At 39.6% G+C, this 12,135-nt stretch overlaps 1 long non-coding RNA gene, 1 other non-coding gene and 1 pseudogene across 2 annotated transcripts; 2 read left to right on the forward strand and 1 right to left on the reverse strand.

Annotated features, from left to right (window-relative positions):
• Positions 1-449: 449 nt before the first annotated feature.
• LOC131257442 (uncharacterized) lies at positions 450-883 on the reverse strand. Its single transcript, XR_009177405.1, has 3 exons — positions 817-883; positions 667-713; positions 450-554 (listed from the first exon to the last, which is right to left on the reverse strand). It is a non-coding gene; the product is annotated as an uncharacterized LOC131257442 (long non-coding RNA).
• A 135-nt stretch (positions 884-1,018) lies between these two features.
• LOC131217492 (CBL-interacting protein kinase 23-like) lies at positions 1,019-3,211 on the forward strand (annotated as a pseudogene).
• A 7,372-nt stretch (positions 3,212-10,583) lies between these two features.
• On the forward strand, positions 10,584-10,689 carry LOC131217952 (small nucleolar RNA R71). The gene has a single exon (XR_009157532.1). It is a non-coding gene; the product is annotated as a small nucleolar RNA R71 (small nucleolar RNA).
• Positions 10,690-12,135: the final 1,446 nt, after the last annotated feature.

Below are 12,135 nucleotides of genomic sequence, written 5' to 3' on the forward strand. Positions count from 1 at the left end.
CAATCAATCAAGAGAAAACTCCTTATACATTTATAAATTCAACAGAGAATAAAGCGCTCAAGGCCCACTCCATTCCAATACAAAACATTACTTATTTAACTCCAAATTTGCCTTTCCTCAGTTTGCAATGGACATTTGTCATCATCATTATCATTCTTCTTCTTATTCCTTATTCTTGCTGCAGGAGGATTGCTTTATACAAGCCCTTTACGGTAAGGTTGTCTACACGTATGGACGTCGTGCTCGTCACGTATTTATGGTAATAGGGATTGTAGATTTTCTCTACTCTTTGGCCACACTCCATGGGTTTCAAAGTTGCATCCAGGTGCGTGCTGAAACTTTTTATTGGGGATTCTCATTCTAAGTCTTGACGTAAACCTTATTTGGTACTTTCCTGGGGTCCACAAACTAAACAAAAGGTTAGTTCTTAATCATGTATAAAAGAAAGTACCAGTTATAACGCATCTGTGATAACCACTGAAAGAAACTCCTTGCGACAAGGGAATTTCGCTGATAATGGATGGTGATGTTGCATTGTTTGCTTCTCCAAAGCCCTAAAAATTTTTATACATGCATTAGTCAGCTGAACCACAAAATCTTTGAAGTGATTAAACTGAACTAGCAACGTGAATTATGCTTGTTAAACCATAAGCTTGTTGCACTTACCAGCCTACCTATTGTTCTTTCACCAAATGTAAAAACAGATCCTTGTTCTGCAAGCATAATAGAAATCAAGAAATGAAAATTATAAACATCTGCCCAACTAATCTTTACTCAAAAATTGGCATGAGCAATAGGAAAGGGTTTTGAAATTACCGCTGATGCAGGCTGAATGCAACAACCCTGCAACAATCTTTGTAACCTGCATCTTCTTGTTGCTTGGCATATTTGGATTGCTTCCATATCAAGATTTCTCATTTTTCTGTTCCCTGTCTTTCTAATTTTTTTAATTTTTTTAATTTTTTTTGTGATTTTCACTGTTGTACCTTCTTCTTTGAATTCTTTTATAACAGTTAGCATGTTGGCAAATAGTTCTTAAATTCAGATGTTTCCAGTTGTAGGCAAATGCTTCTTATCTCTGCTAATTGGGATATCCATTGGTCTGGATTATTGAACATAGGCTGATTTCACTTGTACCGCATGGTTCCCCACCAGTGCAAAAAAGCTAATCAAAAGGATTCTGGACCCCAATCCTTTAACTGTATGTACTTTTCCTTTTTGTGCTTTGACACATGCACCATGCCTTCAGCTTGTTAGAATAAATTGTTGAAATTGTAGCTGGGTCTCTTTGCAAGAATCTTATTATAGAGGAATGCTAATGGTTCACAGATAGTGGAGCACACATGACGGGCAGTCCAAATTGTGTGCCTGTCTGCCATGTGTTCCCATGGGAACTTGGCTGCAAATTTTCATGTGCAATTAGGCATTCTAAATATGGTGCACTTCACAGTATTTTGAAGGCTACACATTACACCATTCTGTTCAGGACTTGGTCGCTAGTTGTTTGAGTCTAAAACATGATTATATGTTTCTCTTGGGGTTTATGCAGCAGATTACAATTCCCGATGTCATTGAAAATGAATGGTTTAAGAAAGGATATGAGCCGCCCAGTTTCAATACTGCAGATGTAACCAATCTCGATGATGTGGACTCCGTTTTCAATGAATCTGGGGTAACATTTGTTGAATATTTTGTGGTAAAGTAGAACTGTCGAAGGATTATGTTATAAGTTCTATATTAATGTTCCTGTGCTCAGGAACCTGGAAATCTTGTTGTTGAGAGGAGAGAAGAAAGACCGATGGTGATGAATGCCTTCGAGCTTATTTCCACATCTCATGGTCTCAATCTTGGCATTCTATTTGAAAAACAGATGGTATGTTTTGGAAGTCCATACTTATACCATATGTCACTTAGCATGGATGTATGTGTTGGGAGTGACATGAATTCGATCATGTGGTGCTTACCATAATGAATGATGATCAGGGTCTTATCAAACGGGAAACATGATTTACATCAAAATGCCCTGCAAGTGAGATCATTTCAAGGATCGAGGAAACCACTAGGCCTCTGGGTTTCAATGTGAAGAAAAACAATTACAAGGTGCCTTAAATCTTCTTTCCTATCAATCTTGTTACATTCTGCCATGTTGCTTAAACATGCTTATTTGTTGCCATCCAATACTACTGTTGGGCAGAGATTTTCCCCATGGAAAATTAGTGGACTTGGTAGCTACTTACATGTCTAAGTATCGACAGTCCATGCTTATAGGAACTTGAGGTTGGGCGATCTTACTACACAGATAGCTAGCTGTATCATGTAAAGGTTCCATAAATAATATGGAAAATAATATGTTCTATTTAATCTGAATAGCCATATCAATTTGTCCATGAGACATCTCTCACATGTCCAAGTTTTAGAATATGGAGTATCCTTGACACATAGATGAACATTTTTTTTTTGTATAATCCCAGATGAAGCTGCAAGGGTCTAAAGCTGGAAGGAAGGGTCACTTGTCCATTGCCACTGAGGTATTTCTCCCCGTCAGTCATTTCCTGCTCTGCTTGTATTGAAAAACAGGAGCAAATTGAATTGGAGACTTTTCAAGTACCGAAATCCAGTGCAATTGAGATACTGCATTTTTTTTTTTTCTAATTGGTTACATATGGATATTTCATTTCCTCTTACAGATCTTCGAGGTAGCTCCTTCTCTATACATGGTCGAGGTTTGCAAATCCACAGGCAATACTTTGGAATTAAACACGGTATGATATTTTAATCATAGAAAAGATTCATTGCTAAACCTTAAAACCCAGTTAGTTATCGAGCACCTAACCTCATATTCGCATCACACATGTATAAGATATCGATTGTTCATTCATTGGGCTTTACCATGGATGGGTCATGATCAGATGATATTATGTGCTGATCAGTGGGAGGCTTTTTCCCATTGTATATTATTGGTAGTTGGTTTGACTTTTTTTTTGTTGTGGGATCACCCAGCCAATCCACAGTAGGGCCCAACAGATGAATGATCTAGGTCTCATGCATGTGGATTGAATGCTTGATAACCGAACTTAAGATGTTTGCATCTAGCACTGGATACTCTATATTGTTGATAATTCCCAAATGTATCAATTAACCTGGAGTCGTGATTCTGGTTTCTGGGTTCATATATTTTTAGTTTTATAAGAGCCTCTCAACCGACCTCAAGAACAATTACATATACATATCTCAAGTGCAAACTTATCTTATATAAATAAATGGTACGTGGAACTACTCAAATTGTTTTTTTCACCTTTCTATTTAGCAGGCTCTTCATCCACATCCATGTCTCTCTGACCTTTTAAAAGAGTCACAAATCATTCTTTTTTTTTTTTTTTTTCCCTTCTTCTAAAAAAGAGTATTTCCTTTCTTTAATTCACGCATTATTTAATGATTCTTCAATTATTCATGCATGCAGCTTCTTCGCCAATAAGACGGGTATTATTTGCAAATTACTCAATGATTTTAATAAAACCCAAGAAAATTCACCAACAACATATTCTATTTTCTAGATTTTATTTCCCTGATTCGTCTAAAAAAATTACCACAATTTTCTGGAATCTTGAGCAGTTTTCTTGCTGAAATATTCCTGAATCCAAACTTTGTAACGATTATCAAGAGAACTCACTAAATAACCAAGCCTTGTAACGATTATCAAGAGAACTCACTAAATAACCAAGGATTAGGCTTGAGTAGACTCAGTTTGGCCAGGCATTGAGTACAGTTAGTCACTAGTCTGCATTAATGAAATGAGGGAACATATAATGCTCATTGAAGCAATTTGTGCAGCCCGACAACCTGTACATGATGGGTTCATTTTGTGGTGATTGAGACTACTCCCATGATGGGTTTGGTTGGATGGGCGATAGATGATTCTAACCATCTGACAGTGCCTGTTAAATGTAGACCATTTGTTGCAATTGTACATTTGCAAGCCTCCAATGGGATCGCTAGGATCATCCCATGGGGGAGATGTTGGGTATTTTTATTGACCCTGTTGAACCTAACACAAACTGAAACACACCAACATCTGAGTCAAGTCGAGGTAAACACCTCTTGAAAGTTCCCTCACCATAATCTTAGGTCTTTCCTTCTTTTGATTTTGCAGGTATTTCATACAAAATCTTCTTCCCACATGAGGATTTTTATTTGAGGCTTGATGTCTTGAACTTATATATACATATAGATTGTTGTTGTACATATAAAGAAACATATGTCTGGCTTTGCAGGTATTAAATAATAAGTTTAATTTTTGGTTTATGATATGACCTAAAATGGGACTCGTAATTTGGACAGTTCAATTTGAAGTACTTGTATGCCATGTACACACTTTCTCAGTGCCCGTGTATCATCCAATATGCTTCACCAGAGTATCAAGGTTCTCCTCGTCAATCTGTTGCATGCACTATTGGTTATTAGTTGGAAATTCTCATTTCACCCATTGGAAGAATCTGGTTTCTTGTTGTGTAACATTATTCCACAATCACAGTGCCACAGCAGCAGCCCGATGGGGATCGTGTCAGACGCACCTTGAGTTCAGACAGTGCAAGTAGTGGGACCCACTGTAAATGGGTTATAACCTGAAGTGGTCCTGTAAATGGGTTATAACCTGAAGTGGTCCTATAAATGGGTTATAATCTGAAAATTACACTTAAAACTATGGTCGTACCTTGCAGATTGGTGTGCATGTAGTAGACCGTCAATGTCTCCAATGAGCAATCAGTCGGAGTTTGACAACATCCATTAATCAGATTTTGGGGATACCACCGAAATCTAAATAAGCAGGACCATTGTTGGGTGGTTTGGATTCGAGGTACATGCCCAGTGCCCTCTAAAACTCTGCTTTCTTACTTTTAGGGCACTTTTGGCTACAGCAAATATCATAAAATTGCATTATGTTTTGCACCAAATTACACTTATTAATAATGAAATTTCATGGTATTTAGTGCAGCCAAACACACCTGTTATATATTGGTAACTCAAAAACTTATGGGCAAAATCATCACAAAAACATGCTATTTTAAAGTAGCACATGGTATGGAGTTTTCCACCTCAGTAGTCATGGTTTTAATGAGTTGCATGTAGTGATATATGTGCCTAGCCAGAGAATTCAAGTAATACCTGTTCTTACATATGTTGCAATATTTATCAAATCAGCTGTAGTTCTTCAAATTTCAGATACTTTAGGGACCGATTAGATACTTGGAAATTATTGAATTGGAAATTGTAGCAGCATAGAAAACCTGAAAACCAACATGAAATCATAAAAAGGAAATGAAACGAATTTTATGTTTGTTGAATCGTGAATGAAAATCCTTCTTGATGTGTAGGTGCTTGTTTGTTTGTCTTATTTAACATTGCCTCTTTCTTTCTGCCCGGATTGTTTCGATCCTATAGTTGAAAAAACAGGTTGTGATCTGATCCCTGCTATGGTCTACGGGTAAGTCATGGACATTGTTCACTTGAATTTTGTACAAATGAATTGATTTTGTCTGCGGCAAGGGTGTGAATGTGAGTAACTACACACCGGCCCATGTAAGGACACAAGTGATCCCAATTGCTGAATTAATTGCCTGTTCCTTGTATCAGCTATATTTTGGGAAATTCATTATTGCCATCATCTGAGATTGCTTTATATTTCTCAAACCTGTGGCAATTTAAATATGTAACTAATCAGTCTACTTAAAAGTTGCAACGATATATTTGTGGAGCTCCTTTCTGAAACATCCTGCAGGAATGTGGCATAACTTTTTTATTTTTTTATTTTTTGTATTTTACAAGAAATAACGTATTCTGTTTTGTTAGTGATTCAGCTTTAGCCTACCCCAACTAGCAGGGATAAAGCTTATGATGATGATAAGTTCATTTTTCTTTTCTTTCTTTCTTCTTTTTTGATGGTGCAGTTCTACATGAAAATTGGAGAATGCAAACTTGGAGAAAGATGCAAATTCCATCACCCAATTGATAGGTCAGCACCCACACCATCAATGATGAAGCAGATCCAACAAAACGTAAAGCTTACTCTCGCTGGCCTTCCAAGCAGAGAGGTCTGTGTACTCATCAATGCATTTACGTGATCCCTCTTTTTGGTTTTCCTTCTTGTACATTGATTCTAGGAGTTTACAGGAGCGATCAGGCTTTGTGAAAATCAGTTCCATGTTCCTTTTGGGGGAAGGAAAATCAATTCCATGTTTAGCAGTGTCTGAGCTCCAAAGTGCCCCGTAGCTTTATTTTCAAAATCACTTTAGTTTGAAACTATAATCGTTCTTACATTTTTATAGTCATTTCTGATTTTTATTTGTACTACAACTTTTTGAGTTTCAAATATTTAAAAAAATACAGATTTCAAATGAAAAAATTATACTGTTCACCAAAATTAAGAGAGAAGTTGAAAATTTGCGACGATTTTCAACTAGCCATAATTTTTTTTGCGATGCCCTATTTCAGGAACAGTTTTCAACCATCTCTAATTTTTTGCGACACCTTCATTAACCATGGTTGAAAACCATTCCTAATTGGTTTAGAAACGGTTTTCAACCGTTTGTAAAGAGGGATTTTGGTGTAGTGTTTGTTTAACTGCATCCAATAGAGGGATATTGACTTTCACTTGTTTAAGCACCTCCAAAATATCCTATGAATTAGATAAAGGTTGATAGAGGTGGTGGTGCAATCAACCGCTGGGGGAATAGCACAATTGGCTTATTTTGGGAGTCCGGTTCTATCTCATGTGGGATGTTGCGAAATCCATTACCCTCAATTTCTTCCAAGTCGTTAGGCTTTTCAACCCTCGCTGGAGTAGTTTTGTCAATTGTCTTTTCACTTCTAAGAGCGGTGGTAGACTTAGCTTGTTCCACATATTGATTGGAAGAGCTCAGGCCATTGATTTCACATTGTGGCTTCGGATTGGGGAGAGGTTGAGCTAGAAAAGTCCCTTTCTCTCCAATCGCTAAGTGTGACTCAATCTTTTGAATTGACAATGCAAACATTCTCATTGTCATTTTGAGATCATGGAATGCTTGCACTGTATTATGGTTGAATGGCTCTTGGTTTTGCATGAATTTTTGAACCGGATGCTCTCGAGGTTTCCTTTGATTAGGAAGTTGAGTAAGGGCCTCTCGAGGATTGGTCGTTTGTTCGTTCCTCCAACTGAAGTTTGGATGATTCGTCCAGCTGGAATTATAAGTATTTGAGGTGGGTCCGTTGAATGGGCGTTGGTAATTGTTTACGGCATTTGATTGCTCATTCAACAACTCTTGAAACGCAGGAATTGTAGGACAATCCTGTGTTAAGTGTATGTTGCTGGCACAAATACCGCAAGAAACTTCCACAACCTCCTTTGGTTTGACCATTTCCACCTTCTTAAGTTCCATGGCCTCGACTTTCCTTGTGAGACTGGTCACCCTTGTGTAAGGTCTATATCCTAGTCTGTACCGTTCCTTAGACTCCTGTGATCCTCCCCATCAAATCCCGGCGATCTGCGACCTGTAGACAGTATTTGCGCGCGACCCTAAGTTGCATCCCGTAGATCTGAGTCGACTCAACCTGAGACGTGTACCCTAACGACCGCGCCGTCGCCACGGTTCCAACGCCGCGTCTTGTGCACTGATGTGATACCTAGGCCAGGAGTTGTGGGCCCTCGTATATCTTAAGGAAATGCCGCGCGTTGCGAATTCTAAGAGATTCCAGAAAATCTCTACCCACCTTTCACATCAACTAGTCAAGTACACATCCCATCACAAACCCATGGCTTTCTTTTCCCCCAAGGCAAGCAACCCTCCCCAAAGTCAACTCTCATGTCTCCTCTCTTACACACCCATCACTCCACCCATCACTCTCTTACACACCCATTACCCTCTTAGCCATCACATCCCCTTTCTCTCTCATTTTCTCTACCCATCCCAAGCAACCAAGGAGAGAGTGACCATCCAAGTAAGAGAAGCTCTAAGGAGAGAAAACACCCAAGTGCTAAACCCATCTTTCCCTACCCCAAATCTCTCATCCCAACCCTTCAATCTTCATCATCCTCCATTAAAGAAGAAGCATAGGAGCTAAGGAAGCCAAAGAACCAAGAAGAAGATCTAACAGTGGGTGATCTTAGGTTTAGATATTGCTTTCATCCATGGGACAAGTGGGGCCTACCGGTTGATGGTAGGGACCCTATTTTGGGCCCTAGGTATGGCCAATGGCCCACCATGATGCATATATGAATTCCATGATGGGGCCATTCTCCATGGACCCCATCATGATGTTTATTTTGATTCCCATTGTAAGAAGGTCATCTAGACCTTGCAATTATTGGTGGGAAAGGGATTTCCACTATTGATATATATTGGTGGGCCCACATGAATTGGGACCCATTTTGATGTATGTATTGTATCATAGAAGGGAGCTCATAGTGGCGGAGCTCCCTCCATCACCACACGTCTCTCTCTCTCTCTCTCTCTCTCTCTCCTTTTCCCTTGTATGATGGCCCACCTTGATGATGTGGTACACATGTGGACCATCCGTCCATTTAGAGATTTTAAGGGCCGAGGGCCCCGTTGTGATTTCTGATTTCAATCCCAAATGGACGGCACCTTAGGACAATGGTGGTTAAATGTCCACTGTTGTAAACTTTCCTAGGGCCCATTGTTAAGCCCATTTCCACCCTTACCCTTGTGGGTTAACCCAAACCATTGGGCCCCCACTTATGTTACTAATACCCATTGGGCTAACCCAAACCGTTGTACATAGTTCACTCTCTCAACTCACCTTGTTGTGTAGCCATTAGAATTACCCATTGCTGTAGATGGAAGAATATGTGGTATCAGATTTGGTATATCCACTGTGTGGAAACTACCTTAATACATGGGTTAGATCCACTATCCTCTCAGTGAACCCCGCCTTAGGACATATGATATGCTAGTACCTTGAGTAGGTTATGATAGTCTAACATGGACCATTCCATATAGACTTCTTTATGTCTAGTGGGGCGTATCGTTTAGCCTCTACTCTCGTAAGTAACATACCTGTTAAGGCCGATCATCGCCTGCTATATCTGATAATCATGCTAGTGTATTTAGTCTAGTAGAACACACTGAGAACATGCTTAGTATTACATCATGATACATGCCCATAGGCATCATTTGTATGCCTGTTATGAGGAATGATTGATCATAGCATATGCCATTGGGCTGAGATGTTTATGGGACTCCCTGTGAAACGAAGTTGCCCCACATGATCATGTGGTACGCGCAGGTTTGATGCATGACTGAATGGTATGACTCATGCATCCCGCATCTTGTGTGACATGATCATTGTACGCCCTAGCGACATCAGGGCTGTGGCCTCCACAGGCATATCGTGGATGGTCAGATTGGATACCAGAAATATTGGTTCTAGAACTGTGGGCATATAAGATGTCCTTGGGTGAGAGTCCCAGAACCTTTTTGGTACTAGGAGATGCTCCAACGTTTAGACTAAGTGGATGAATGAGTGCACGAGTGTTGAATACCAGTAGGCCGCGTCTTCCACTATGTCGTGGTCGGTTGGAAGGGGGCGTGACCTTATCCCCTGAGTGAGGGGGTTGTAAGCTAGGCTGAGTTTGACCAGCTCATAAATGGGTCTGCTATCGACGAGCCTGGTAGGTATTGGTAGACTACTGGTCAGGCGGGTAGTGAGGTCTCTTTTACTCACTGGGCTGTGCGGATAGGGAGGCGGCAGTAAGTGTGGAATGTACTAGACCCTGGTGATATCCCAGAGGGGAGTTGTACTAATATATGTGCTTGATGAGGACTGGCATGCATGCGTTGCATCTTGCATATGACATTTGGCTACGTAGGCCTTGCATCGCATAGCCTTGGTATGGCTGACAGCATTCATAGAATTTCCAGTATTTCCGCTTACTCTGACATTGTATGCTTGATACATGCATTGTGCACACACGCACACACCCTTTAAGCTTTTCGTAAGCTTATGCACGACCATTGCGTGCGGGTGACGTTGGATCGCAGTAGCGTTGAGGCAGGAGCGCGTGGCGGATCATCTTGGAGCTTTTGACTATCTTTGTATTTCCCTTTCCGCATTGTACTCAATGTTTTATTATGGTAGATATGTGGTGATGTTGTTTTATGACTTGGTTATGCTCCTTTACAAAAAAATTCAGGCTGAAAATCCTCCTCGTAGGATCTCAGGATTGGAACCTGGCATATGGGTGCTGGGAGTCGAGAATGGGGTACTATGGAGGCGGTTGGCGTCGGATTTGGCGATCGAGAATTCTGTGAGCCCGGTTTCTGAATTTGGGGCGTAACGCCTTGCACTCATGTCATCTTCTTGTTTTAAGACGTACATTCCTCCTTTCTCCCTTGACTGAGTAGGCTTAAACATGGTGGGTCTTGGGGAGGTGTCCCATGATTGCGCGCTCTCTACAAGTTGATTTAAATAGTCCCACGCATTATCGGCCTCCTTGTTCATGAATTCACCGTAACACATCATCTCTACAAATTGGCGCATGGGCGATGTCAGTTCATTATAGAAAAAGCTTATCATTCGCCAGATTTCATAACTATGGTGTGGACACGAATTCGTGAGATCCTTGAACCTTTCCTAACATTGAAAGAAGGTTTCTTCCTCTTTTTGGGCAAAGTTCATGATTGCCTTCCTTAAAGTGTTTGTTTTATGAAATAGGAAGAACTTTTAAAGAAATTCTCGGGTCATCTCAGCCCATGTGCCTTTAGATCGCGGTTTTAAGGAGTGCAACCACGACTTAGCCTTCTCCTTCAATGAGAAGGGAAACAACTTCAATCTTAATGTGTCTTCAGACACGTTTGGAAAGTGCAATGTGACGACTATTTCATCAAATTCTTTAATGTGCAAGTATGGACTTTTAGAGTCTAGTCCATGAAATTTAGGAAGGAGTTGAATCACTCTAGGTTTGAAATCCATGCTTCCTGTATTAAGTGGAAAAACCATGCAGGAAGGTGTACTCACTTTCGTCGGTTGTAAGTAATCTCATAAAGTACGAGGCGGGGGAGCATGATGCACCTCATTCTCATCTTGAACTTCCTCAACTGGATGTTGAGGTTGATTTGCAGCCATTACTTCAATTAACTTAAACGATCTTAACTGGTGTCTAATCCGTTGATGGATAGGCAACCCTTCGACTAATCCTCCTTCACTTAAGAGATGCTGAGTGTTGTCACGAACCCACTTAGACATGAAACACTCACAACCCTCAAATTCTAATTAACTAAAACTTGAAAAAATAATAATTAAAAACTACAGCAATAAGAGAGAGTTGGAGAGAAGTTATCGGATTGGAGTATTTATGTTAGGATTCTACAAAATAGAAAACAAAGTTAGTTTCTAAAAATAACATCAGAAAAGTCCTAACTTAAAACACAACAAAAAGTTAATCTTAATCCTAAACTAATTCCAATATTAATCAATTTCAAAAAACGTAGCCGAAGTCTCTGGCAATAGCGCCAAAAACTTATTTACAACCCCAAGTGCAGGGTCGTGATGTAGTAATAACTTGGTGAGACCGAGGTTGAATCCACAGGAACTAAACTTGTATGTATTATGAAAATAATTAAAACTAGAACTAGAATCAGAACTAAACTAAAATTTGGAATAGTTGAGAATAATTGTGAATAAACTATCAATAAAAAGAGGAACTAGAGCATTAAGGACCCACTTGCAGCTGTTAAGATGATACCTCACTTGATTCAATAAATACAACTGGAATCGAAGCCCTATCCTATCCAGTTGGAAGATGGAATAGTCAAAACAATCTCGAACTTTTCATTAAATTAGTTCTCACATGAAGAACCATTGTGATAATCGAAAGGGAATTCAACCATCCACCATGCCCAGGAGACAATGGTAAATCACGAATTTTATAGATCCCACAACTTAAAACAAGCAAGAAGATATTCAAAGCTTGTTGAGACTCAAATATTACATATTTAACCCTTCAATTACATTAGTTTTCCTGACATTTAATTGCTAATTTGATTTAATTATATATGTTTTTGTCATGCGAGGTGATTCAGAAGCTTATGATAAATATGCGCTTAAAAGGATGGATTTAGAGCTCAAAAGAAGACAATGAAG

This window comes from Magnolia sinica, chromosome 10, assembly GCF_029962835.1.
Source record: "Magnolia sinica isolate HGM2019 chromosome 10, MsV1, whole genome shotgun sequence".
Lineage (NCBI taxonomy): Eukaryota > Viridiplantae > Streptophyta > Magnoliopsida > Magnoliales > Magnoliaceae > Magnolia > Magnolia sinica.